The sequence below is a fragment of the Triticum aestivum genome, chromosome 3B, assembly GCF_018294505.1.
Source record: "Triticum aestivum cultivar Chinese Spring chromosome 3B, IWGSC CS RefSeq v2.1, whole genome shotgun sequence".
NCBI classification, from domain to species: domain Eukaryota; kingdom Viridiplantae; phylum Streptophyta; class Magnoliopsida; order Poales; family Poaceae; genus Triticum; species Triticum aestivum.
The window spans coordinates 754,301,490-754,313,586 of NC_057801.1; the positions used below are offsets into that span (position 1 = coordinate 754,301,490).

The 12,097-nt window shown below is 48.5% G+C and overlaps 1 pseudogene; it reads right to left on the minus strand.

Moving 5' to 3' along the window:
• Positions 1-7,641: 7,641 nt before the first annotated feature.
• LOC123066358 (aspartic proteinase nepenthesin-1-like) lies at positions 7,642-9,262 on the minus strand (annotated as a pseudogene).
• Between the last annotated feature and the right edge of the window lie 2,835 nt (positions 9,263-12,097).

Here is a 12,097-nt window from a genome sequence, read left to right on the forward strand (position 1 = left end):
CCCAACAAAAGACGTGTGCGATCTAGCTGGTACCGCGGAGAAGCCAAGTTGCAACAGGCGCCGTCTGATGTTCAGCTCTCAGGAGACGCCTCCAGCTGCCGACTTCACCGAGCCTCAGATAGGCGAGGTGTGAAATATTATCAGCCCCAACACACTCAAGAAGGCGGTCTGTGAGCAGAACTCGGTCCCATTACAGGAGAAGAAGAAGGCACGCAAAAGAAAGACTAAGAAGGGTGCGAGCCAGCCGGCACCGAGTACGATCCGTGCTCAGGACGGGCCACCTTCACCGCAGGATATCTCGAGGAGGGTGCATGTGGCGGGTAGGGCGATGCTACCGACAAATATGCTCAATGCTGCAACCGGTGCTATGCGGAGTCTGCATGACAGTGTTCTTTCTTTGGAGAAGCGGCGTCTCAGGGAGAAGGATGTGGCATACCCAGTTTTCGCGGCCAAGGTGCCAGAGGGCAAGGGCTTTGTGGATAACTCCATCGGGCATACGATCGTCCTGCGTTTTGATGACATCCATGCTATGTTGAACCTTCATCCGCTGCACTACACCTTCGTTCTGCTATTTTCGCTGAGTATGGAGATGCGGATCATTCGCGACAAGACCCCGGACATCGTGATAGTCGACCCCTTCTACATGCGTGCCAAGATCTTGGGCAGCGCTGGGGACCGGCAAGTCGCGAGTTCTTACCTCGAAGGCGTCATTCTAGCAAACCAAGATAAGGATAACTTCCTCGTGCCTTACTTTCCCGAGTAAGTCCTCCCCTCAACCGGCCCGTAACATATGAATTCTTACATTTCGATCGTTTTTCTTTTAACATTCCGTGTTTTCTGCAGTGACACACGTTGCACGCTCATCCTCCTAAGCCCCAAATATTCCATGGCCACATATTTCGACCCGGACCGTCAGTCGAACGTAGACTACACAAATGTCAAGAAGGTTCTTGATGATGTTCTCCCCGGCTACGCCAAATCTGGAGGCACCTTCACCAGGCCTATTCGTAAGTACGGCAAGCATGTGTTCTCCCACAATACGATGTTCTGCTGCGTCAAGCAGCCGCCTGGCAGTCAGAAGGGTGCCTACTACGCCATCCATCACATGCGGGCGATCGTACGGGACCATCATCAACTTCTACTACCGAGTAAACTCAAAGATTGGGCCGCGAGCGTGTCGGCAATCCAGGACGCGGACCTCCGACAAGAATTCTTTCGCATCCAGTCGGAGTTTGCGGAAATCATCCATCAAGATGTCCTTCGTACCTCGGGGCAGTTCTACCTCAGAAATCAACCGTCCAACAGTGACATCGACACAATGCTACAAATGCAGGCTGACAACGACCGTTATTTCATGACTCCCACAATAGACGGCGGCTTCATCCACGCTCCGGTCCCTTGAGTCGAGTCGAAAGCAGTGATGCTGTGTCTAGTTCTGAAACATCGATTGGCTCATGTTGTAATTAAACTTTAATGAACTTGTAGTATGTCTCTTTGGTTTCGAGAGTCGTTCAACTTAGATGTAATCGATGCTATTAATGTCTTGCTTTTTTCTTCCGATCGTTCTGTTGCATAATTATATATTGCTTATGTATTGTCTGTGAATTGGTACTAACGTTTCGTTTGGCTAGTGCATAGCGATGCCGATGTATGTCGTGTACAAGGGTAAGGTTCCCGGAGTCTACGATGACTGGGAGGAGTGTCGGAGACAGGTTCACCGATTCAGCGGTAACAGTTACAAAGGGTAAACCACTAGGGCCGAGGCCGAATCTAGATACGCCCGCTATCTAGCGGGAGAGGGGAGGGAGCGTTGGAGGAACCGGATGACGATGAGTTTCATCGTGATGATGCTCATCACGATGACCGCAGCTCTCTTCTATGTGATGGTAGTTTAGATGATCGATATCGACTAGTAATGTGAAGACAAACTCGCTACTCGCGGTCTCGAGACTTGTAATATAATGTTCTATCTTTGTTCGGTCTTTTCAATTCGGAGACTAATATGATGAATTGTATTCGGAGACTAATATGATGAATTGTATTCTTCTATTGTATTCGATGAATCTGTTGTTGATGTGTGCTGTCTATATTTTGTCAAATTATACATTTTGTAACCTGTGCAAAAAACAGAAAATAAAAAAATAAAAAAAAACTAATATTCATACTAATGGCGCATCACATGACAGTGCGCCATTAGTATGACAAAGCATACTAATGGCGCATCACTGGTAAGTGCGCCATTAATATGCCATGGTTACTAATGGCGCATCCAGTGGTGGTGCGCCATTAGTATGCCAAAGCACCTGGATATACATGGCCCCTGGGAGGCATACTAATGGCGCACCCTGGCCTATACTAATGGCGCACCCGCGGTGCGCCATTAGTATACCAGATACTAATGGCGCACCAGGTGGTGCGCCATTAGTAAAAATTACTAATGGCGTGCTGTTAATGGCGCACCACAGATGCGCCATTAATGGCCATACTAGGTGCGCCATTAGTAGGGGTTTTTCTAGTAGTGTTTGGTTCTTTTTAGTTAAAAACCGAGTCCAGAATTTCCTGGCTGACTCTCCAGGTTGTTGGATTATATGACTTAAGTCATCGGCATCCGGAGGTCGGACATAAGTGCCCGGGAAGTTGTCGAGGTATGCATCTTACAGGTTCTCCCAACTGCCAATAGAGTTTTCTGGCAGACTGCTCAACCAGTGCCTAGCTGGTCCTTTGAGTTTGAGCGGAGATACTTGATGGCATGGAGATCATCGCCGCGGGCCATATGTATATGGAGAAAGAAGGCTTCAATCCATACCACGGGATCTGTTGTTCCATCATATAATTCAATGTTTATAAGTTTAAACCCTTTTGGAAATTCATGCTCCATTACTTCATCAGTGAAGCAGAGGGGGTGTGCGGCGCGTCTGTGCCGGGCTACGTCGCGACGCAGCTCAGATGGAGCAAGTCTGCGGTATTCGGCACGGACAGATTTGTGCTTTTTATATCTGGCTTGGTGGCTGTCGTTTCACGTTGGGGCGCGCCCTCGCGATCCGTAGATTGATCTGGTTTGCCCTGCTCTGTTTTCCAAATCGTACCACAGGTCATGTGTGTATCCCCGAGCTGTTATGTTACTATTTATTTGGCGAGGTAGTGTCGGCTGGTGCTCGGGCTGAATTGCCGTTTTATCTCGGCCACGCGGTGGTCGATCAGCCGCATTATGCGCTGCTAGTGCCGGCTCTGGCACCTCGTCATCAAATTGAGGTTGCAATTTGCGCTTCGGGTAGCTTTTTGTTGGGCGTTCGAGTCCGTATTCCTCGGCTGCCAGGACTTCAGTCCATCTATCAGTGAGCAGATATAGATCAGCTTGAAGCTGCTGCTTCTTCTTCTTCAGGCTCCTTGTAGTGGCTATAAGCCGGCGCTTAAAAGGCTCCCCCTCAGTGGGATCCTCTGGCATGATAAATTCTTCATCGCTGAGGCTCACCTCGTCCTCAGAGAGAGGCATGTAGTTGTTGTCTTCCGAGTCGTCGTTCATGGCCTATTCGTTGGGGCTAGCTCGCTCGTCTTCCCGTTCAGCCTGTTCGAAACTTGGCTTGGTGGGGTCTTCGTTGTCTTCAGCATCGTCCGTAGTGCTATCCTCTCTTGTGCTGGTATCGCTATTTTTACCATGGCGCGGTTTGGAGCAGCGTCGATGACGTCGACGCTTAGACTGCTTCTCAGGAGGTTTATCCTCAACTTGGTCTTTTGTTTAATCGCCATTGTCTTCCTTGGGTGTGTCCACCATGTATATATCGTATGAGGAGGTGGCTGTCCAGCGCCCTGTGGGCGGTGGTTCCAATTCTTCTCTCGCATCATCGTCCATAATGTCGATGTCTTCAGAGTCGAAATCAAGCATGTCTGTCAAATCGTCGACAGTGGCTATCAAGTGGGTGGTGGGTGGGTAACAAAGTTCTTCGTCGTCCGCTTCCGACTCAAGCCGGACATAGTTCGGTCAAGGACCTCCTGACAAGGAGAGAGACTTTAATGAGTTTAACACACCACCTAAGGGTGAGTGTTGAAAGATGTCCGCGGAGCTGAACTCTAAGATCGGCGCCTGCTCAGATTCGATGGGTGCGGATACACGCGGTTCGGAGCCTATGGCCGGAGATGAGTTCGAGGTTCCGATGACACAAGCCTTGTTGGAGGTCAGATCGGTGTTCGGATCTAGCGTCGTTGAGTCCGCAGCTTCTGTGGCGAGGTTGAGCCTCTCGTCCTCGGATGGCGCGCTTTGCTATGGATCTAGGGCCAGTGCGGTTACAGGCGCAATCTCCCGCACATAGTCTGATGACAGATTTAGGTTATGTTCATCATGGCGGCGGGGCGCGGCTGTCATATGCTCGAATCCGTCAAAGATCAAGTCTCCGCGGATGTCGGCGGTGTAGTTCAAGCTTCCAAACCTGACTTGATGGCCAGGGGCGTAGCTGTCGATCTGCTCCATATGACCAAGTGAGTTGGCCCGCAGTGCGAAGCCGCCGAATACGAAGATCTGTCCGGGGAGAAAAATTCCACCCTTGACGGCGTCGTTGTAGATGATTGAAGGAGCCATCAAGCCTTATGGTGGCGACACAGCGGAACTCTCAATGAAAGCACCAATGTCGGTGTCAAAACCAGCGGATCTCAGGTAGGGGGTCCTGAACTGTGCGTCTAAGGGCTAAGGCTAATGGTAACCGGAGGCGGGGGACACAATGTTTGCCCAGGTTCAGGCCCTCTCGAAGGAGGTAATACCCTACTTCCTGCTTGATTGATCTTGATGATATGAGTATTACTAGAGTTGATCTACCACGAGATCGTAGAGGCTAAACCCTAGAAGCTAGCCTATGGTTATAATTGTTCATGTCCTACGGACTAAACCCTCCGGTTTATATAGACAGCGGAGGGGGCAAGGGTTACACAGAGTCGGTTACAGAGAAAGGAATCTTCACATCCGAATCGCCAAGCTTGCCATGCACGCAAAGGAGAGTCCCATCCGGACACGGGACGAAGTCTTCTATCTTGTATCTTCATAGCCCAATAGTCCGGCATACGCATATAGTCCGGCTGTCCGAGGACCCCTTAATCCTGGACTCCCTCAACTACGACACCAACACACCGCCGCACTTCACCCGCGTTGTCACCACGGCCCTCAGCGCCCGCAGTAGCCGTCCGTTCCCCAACGTCGCATCGGTGCCACTTTGCGCTTCGGGTCGCCTTGGAAAGTTACAGCAAGGGTGAGCCTCCACGGTGTACCACTGGGTCAGCAGGGCATTGAGGCATGCCGCACCAAGGCTCTAGGTCCACCTCCGCCTCTTCCGCGTCCCCGTTTACCGCCGACCTGATCCCATCCACGACGCCACTGGCTCAGATGAGGACCACGGTTTTCAATTTCAGTTTCAACAAAATTTCAGCACCAACTGAAATCACTGAAATTCAGTTATTTCAGTTTGCATTTAAGCCAATAGGCCAAAATATTCATTTGATTTTAATTAAATATTTGATTTCCTGTGTACTACTGAATTTACTAAAATATTTTGATTGAAACATAATATTTCAGTGTCCACTGAAATTAATGAAATTCAGTGAATTTCAGTGAAATCTCACTGAAAGTGAAAACCATGACGAGGACCACGCTGCTAGCTGAGACGAGGACGTCGGCAAGACTCCCGTTGCCCCTGAGGCTATCGATGACAACGACGGTGTCGCCTCTAGCACCGACGAGTTGGCTCCACAATACTGGCAGCTGCCGCTTGCAGTGTACACCGTTCCCGGGCAGCTCTTCTCCTCAACCGCATTGCGATAACACTGTCTTGCCTCCTGCAGGCTCTGCCTACTGACGCTCAGGGCTCTCCACCTCACCCACGTCCCCGACGAGGAGGAACACGTGCAGAGGCTCATCTCCGCGTGCACATTCCTAGCGGATTTGACGCTCGAGGGCTGCACCACGGTGACCACGCTCTCCCTTCTCGACAACATGCGTCTCCGCGGGCTTACCCTCCGGTGCTGCCACAAGCTTGCCACAGTCACCGTCGATCCGACAGAGCTTCGATCTTTGGAGTACCGTGGCGGTGCCCCGGGCAACTCTTTTCTCACCGTGCCGGCAGGGGGGCGATGGTTTTCCGTCCATCACATCGTGCAAGCTCAACATTTGCGCGGTCTACGTCGATGAAATAGTTGCCTAACCAGCTCTTTGGCTGCAGTAATATGGCCAAGTCAATGTCCCCAATTAACTCTCCGAACTCTATCTCTTCTTCTTCGGAATAGCTTCACACACGATGTTTTATGGACGTCAGATGGACGATGCTAAGATCTCACGTTCCTTATTTATAAAGGGATTTCATCTAACGGTGATTAGCTCGTGTCGTGCATGCGTCGGCCAGAAACGTCGGCTGCATCCTTCTTCTTCCACTTCGTTCATCTTCCCCACTACATTAATGTAGGAACAACAATGCTACACACACAGGCATCTCTTTTACAGGGTTCACTGAGAGGCTGAGATGGGCTTCTTTGATTGGTTGTAAATCAAAGTGAGGGACCCACCCTAGCTGAATATCAGGGGGGCAAGTTTAATTAGTTGGAAAGAGTCCATAATAGCCTGTAATAGTCCGTGTGTTTAGCATTTTTTATGTAAGAATAACAGAAGGGGTTGATTCCCCTATAACCAATAGAGCTGGATGCCACCGGTCGAGACGCATAAACAAGGAGCGAGACAGGTCGTCTCCTGGTAGGGACGTGTGTTCCTTCCTCTTGGCACACATAGTACTCCATATGAAACAAGTCCTCTTTTTTTAACGAAACCTCGTCAGAGTTGATTTCAAACAAATTCAATAACTGTAGGCCATCAGGTACACACAAATCTCAATACACATCATGCAATATAATACTACAAGAAACATACCATTGGGATCCAAAGACTTGACCAATAGGTACTTGTTGTTGGGTTCATCCCTAGTAGGCTTTTCTATCTAGGGAGTACCTAGAACTCATCTAGATGAAATGTAATTTGGTCTCATTCACTTTGAAAACAAGAACATATACAACCCAGGTCAGCACACACGCATCTTATACCATCACATCCAATGGCTAGAAAGGTGAATGAGACCAAATTATATCTCATCTAGATGAGTTCTAGCAAAACTATTCTATTTATCTCCGCTTAGTGTTTTCTCAACCTTTGTCCCAACTCGCCCCTCTCCCTCGTTGGTCAAATAGTGAAGACTGCGACAACCTGCATCAAATAATGAATTCATTTCCTAGATTGGTGATGAACAACATCTAAAGGAAGTCAATCAAAGTAAATCATCCATATCCCCTCTTTTTCTTGGATTGGTGGGGAGGCCGGTTTATGCACCATCATGTTTCACAAACATGCTGTGATAATATGTTGACAATATATATACTCATATCTTAACGCAAGCATCTTACATGGACATTTGAATTCATTATGTCCTTATTCAACCATACGTAAACACGCACCTAGTCTTACTTTCATGGCCGGCCTAAGCAAGAATATATATCTGCATATTTTCTATCAACACAACCTTAATTAGCTTTACGCTTACAGTTTTGTACTACTAGCTAAGGGCCCCAACACTTGGTAGCATTTAAGTCAGGAGGATTGAGAGCTGACACACTATCTTGCTAGAAGAGGAGCACCCACGCAAGGAGAGAGACTATCGCCATGAGTGGCACCGGTGGGGCCGCCGCCACCGCCTTCTCGAAGGTCAGCTGCCGGCCACCGATGTCGTAGATCATGTTGGTGCCCGCCTGCAGCATGCTACCTAGGATGGAACCTAAAGGATAATCCTTGGGCATCGGCAGCATGGTGAGGCACTGGAACCCGGTGTTGGTGTCCTTGTAGAAGTAGTGCACCGTTGTGAGGTCCATCCCGGGTGAGTCCACTCCATCAAATACCAGAGTTATCTTGGGGAACTTGAGCTTGGCCACAGAGTTGGTGTCGTAGCACAGGTCCAACTCATTATTGCTTTTCACGGCCGGTGAGTCTATCTTGCTCATTAGCGCTTGCTTCACGGCATAGTAGGCGTCACTCTGGAGCCAGGTGAGGGCGATGGTGGTGCTCAGGGCCACCCCACCGGACTTGCCATCCGCCGCGAAGTCGAACGCTCGGTCCGGGATGCCTTTTAGCGACTCACCGTCAACCTTTATTCCGGTGAGCTTAACGTAGTACAAGTCCTGGTACATGTTGCTCTTTAGCAATGGTGTGGAGCGGCTATGTTTAGTCTGCGGCACGGCTTGGTCGCCCAGGAGGACCGCGCTGGTGGAGCTCGAGCTCTTGGAGTCGTCGGGTGTCAGGAAGTAGGAGAACCTGCAGATGCATGCACAAATCATGATTCAAAATTACCCCCTCGGTCCCATAATATAATATAAGAGTGTTTTTACATTACTAACTGGATTGAAGCTCTTGTAATGACAACCTTTATTTCAAAAACTTTTATAAAGTTTGACCAAGTTTTATCAATAGTATATATCAACATCTAGAATGATTTTGATAGTTTTTTCTCTCTCTTATATATCTTATAACGTATATAATGTCACATAATAATGATGACGTTGGTAGTTTTTTTTCTCTCAACATAGAATCAGAACCTGGTGATGTGCAGCTGTGACAGGATGGAGAGGGGGCCCTTGCTGAACCCAATGGCACCGTCCCTCGCTGTGTTCTGGGTGCTGCAGCCGAACACCACGCTCCCGGAGACGGGCGACGTCCCGGTCCCAGCACCGAAGGTGAACTGCTCATAGCCGAGGTAGCCGGTGCTGTAGCTGCCATCGTCGGGTGACCCGTAAGCGTACAGGCAGCTGCTGGTTGTGTCGATGCAGTCGTCGTTAGTGGTCTTCCTGAGCACGCTGGAGCACGTGTCGCTCAGGCAGGGGACCGCGGAGAGCACTTGCGCCGGAGCGGGCGGGCACTGCACCAGAAAAAGTCGTTGGAGATGTCGACCACGCCGGAGAAAGTCTGTTGCCCGACGGTGACGTGGTAGAGTATGATGCCGGCGTCGTCCGCGGCATCGGAGCCCAGCTGGCCGCCCTTGTTGGAGCTGCGGAGGGCCTTGGTCAGGGCGGACGCGCCGGCGCTTGCTACCTCCTTGACGATGATGCTCGCGATCCTTTTCATCATAGGCGAGCGGACGATTACCCCCACCACCGCCCCCGCCACAGACAAGGCAGGCGCCGGCAGGAGCAGGAGCAGCAGCAGCGTCATGGCGACCACGCCGCTAGCTCTTCTTGCTGCTGGCCGAGCCATGGTGGTCACAGGACTGAAAATGCTAGCTAGCGTTAACTTAAGTTTGTGTAATGGTTGCGTATATGAAGCGTACGGGAAGTTCTTATAAAGCAGAGGTTGTAAGGGATTTGTTCTTTTGACGGTTTCTAAACCAATAATGCATGTGCCCGTCCGTCCTCGTAGTCCATAAATAAGATAAGCATGAATGAAAACTGAAGCAATTTACAGGTTTCTTTGAAAAGGTGGGCATATATCCCGGTCTCTGCAACCAAGTGATGCACACAACCGAATTTTATTGCACATTTATTTGAAGAATAAAATGTGCCACCCACGCCCTAGCGGAAAATAGCCGGTATAACCGGCCGCCATCAGACAATTGCGTCCAAAATCCGTATGTATCCACTGTTCCACTAGTAGGAGGAAGGATCCAATATGAAACTGTGCGGATAACCTGCAAAAAATGCGCGCAAGTCCAAAAAACCTTTGTCGCGATTTGGTTAAATGACTAGTTCTTGAGACGGAAATAGCTTTTTGATTCCTACACCAGTGGTGTTTGTTTCCATCTATCCTTCCAAACAGCAGCATGATGAGTTCCAACCGTCAGCAGCATGATGATGACCAACCGTCACATGTATGTTAAGATTAACATAAGTTTGTTGTGACCAATAACATGCGCTGATGAAGTATACAATGAATCCTCTCGAGTTGACAAATGACTTGTTCGGCTGGAAGGTATTTTCTAACGGATACACAGCTGATTAAAAATCCCCGCCGCCCCTGCATACAAGTTGCACAGAGTGAAAATTCATATATTTATTTCCCGCAAAAAAAAATTCATATATTTATGTACGTGCATATTTTAGTTTGTTGCTCGATCATCCACCAGCTGATTAAAATCAGGCACCAAAGTCTCAGTCCCTAATTCAAACATATATGTGTTGGTTAGATGGAGAGGCAACACAGTAGTTATATGGAAGAATCCACGCGTATCCTCGATCACACACATATTTTTTGGAGCATATTCTTATTTTTCATTGACATTGTGCAATTATTGACTAGTACCGTAAGATACTGAATTAGCGTATCGGCCAGCTCCTAGGACATGAAGAAGATGAGAGACACAGAGAGTGGATTCAGTAACCACTCAAAATGTGGGAACTGCAGAATTATTATTGCTAGCAGCCTAGTAGTACTACTGAAAAGGGCACCATATTATTTGAGTAGAACAGCACCCTGATCTTGCGATGGAAATCTATAGCTAGGATTTCACCACACAGACGTGGCTGAGCAATGAAGCCAATAATTAAGGAGTAAATTCTCATAGAAGTCTCCCTAACCACTCCATCCGTACCTTGAGATCCACCTTAAAATCTCAACGTAACGCTGCTGCCCCAGCCAGTAAGCTGGTCCTAGGGTTTTTCCCGCCAAAACACACATCCCCAAAATATTACTGACCAAGAAGCCCGCAAGGTCACCGGCAGATCCAGCCCCGTCTGGCCTAAATCAAGCACCCATCCGCACGGACCGGGATGGTGTGGCAGCAGTAGAGCGACGAACGCAATGGACGCGGCGACCAAATAACGACACGCGCTCCCACTCTAAGAAGAATTTCGAACTTGCAATCAGTTCCACGCAACTAGTTGCAAAATAAATTCGCATCTTGGTGCAAATGTAAAATTAAAATTAAGATAGGTTTCCCGCATCAAACCTTCGGTAGATTGTGAAGCCTCAACTATAGTAGGTTCTATCGACAGAAGAGTTGACAAAGGACTCAGTCTTTGCTGGCAGAAACAACTTGTGCACTTTTAAACCAATTGCGTGTCCATCCACCCATCCAAATTGCATGCGCAATGAGAGTGAAAAGTAATATGTTTATGTACATAGTTAAGAGGTTGGCAGTTGACCTATGATTGTCAGATGATGAGAGTCTTCTAACTAATTACAAGTGGTCGTCAAAGTCTCCATCACGCATATAGTATATATTTTTGGAACTTGCGATTTTGTATTGATAGCAGGGTAGAACAAAGACGTGCAGTTGCTATATTCTTCCTTTTCATTGATTTCGGTCAAATATTGACTAGCACTCTGTATAAGACACTGAATTACCGTGCCACCACGTTGTTGCCACCTCCAGCTCCTAGGAAATAACAATTCCTTCTTAGTAACCACATGGTGTATGTGATAAGCAACCTTAAAACAAACAATATCAAAAAGAATCCTTCTTAGGGAAAAACAGTACTACCTCTAATAACATATCAAAATTCTCGCATTCTTTGTAGAGTCATCATCTCTTGAGGGGTAAGATCATAAAGCGTGGGCCTCCTAACTTTCTGCTTTTGGATGAATGGGTGATCCATGTTTCAATCTTGTGATTCACATGCTCGCATAACTTTCCGTTTCCAGCATCGATGTGCATTTCTTCAAGAACCGTTGCATTCTTAGCGAAGAATTTGACGAGCTTCATACCGAGACAGTTGGACATCTCCGGCCAGAATTGCAAGGCCACTCTCCTCAGCGAGCTCTGCAAGCATTCGAAGGAGCGTCGGCTCAAGCCTGGGATTTCAGGTACATCGTCATAGGCAACACTGATGGTTTCTCCATCTCCTTCCGTAGAAAAGGAATCGTCACAACGGTCGAAACGATCCATGGACTTGTTGCGGTCGTGTTGAAATTTCCACTCCAAGAATTCAGTAATGTACCATTCTTGTTTGTAGGCATCCTCGTTATCCGTGGTGAGGTTGATCCTGAGGTCACGGAGTGCATTGCTACAGCGGAGCAGGTTTGTGATGGCTGCCGCCGCTGTCTTGCCTCTCCCCCTATGCACCCCTTCCAGCTCGAGGTACTCAAGGCGGCGGA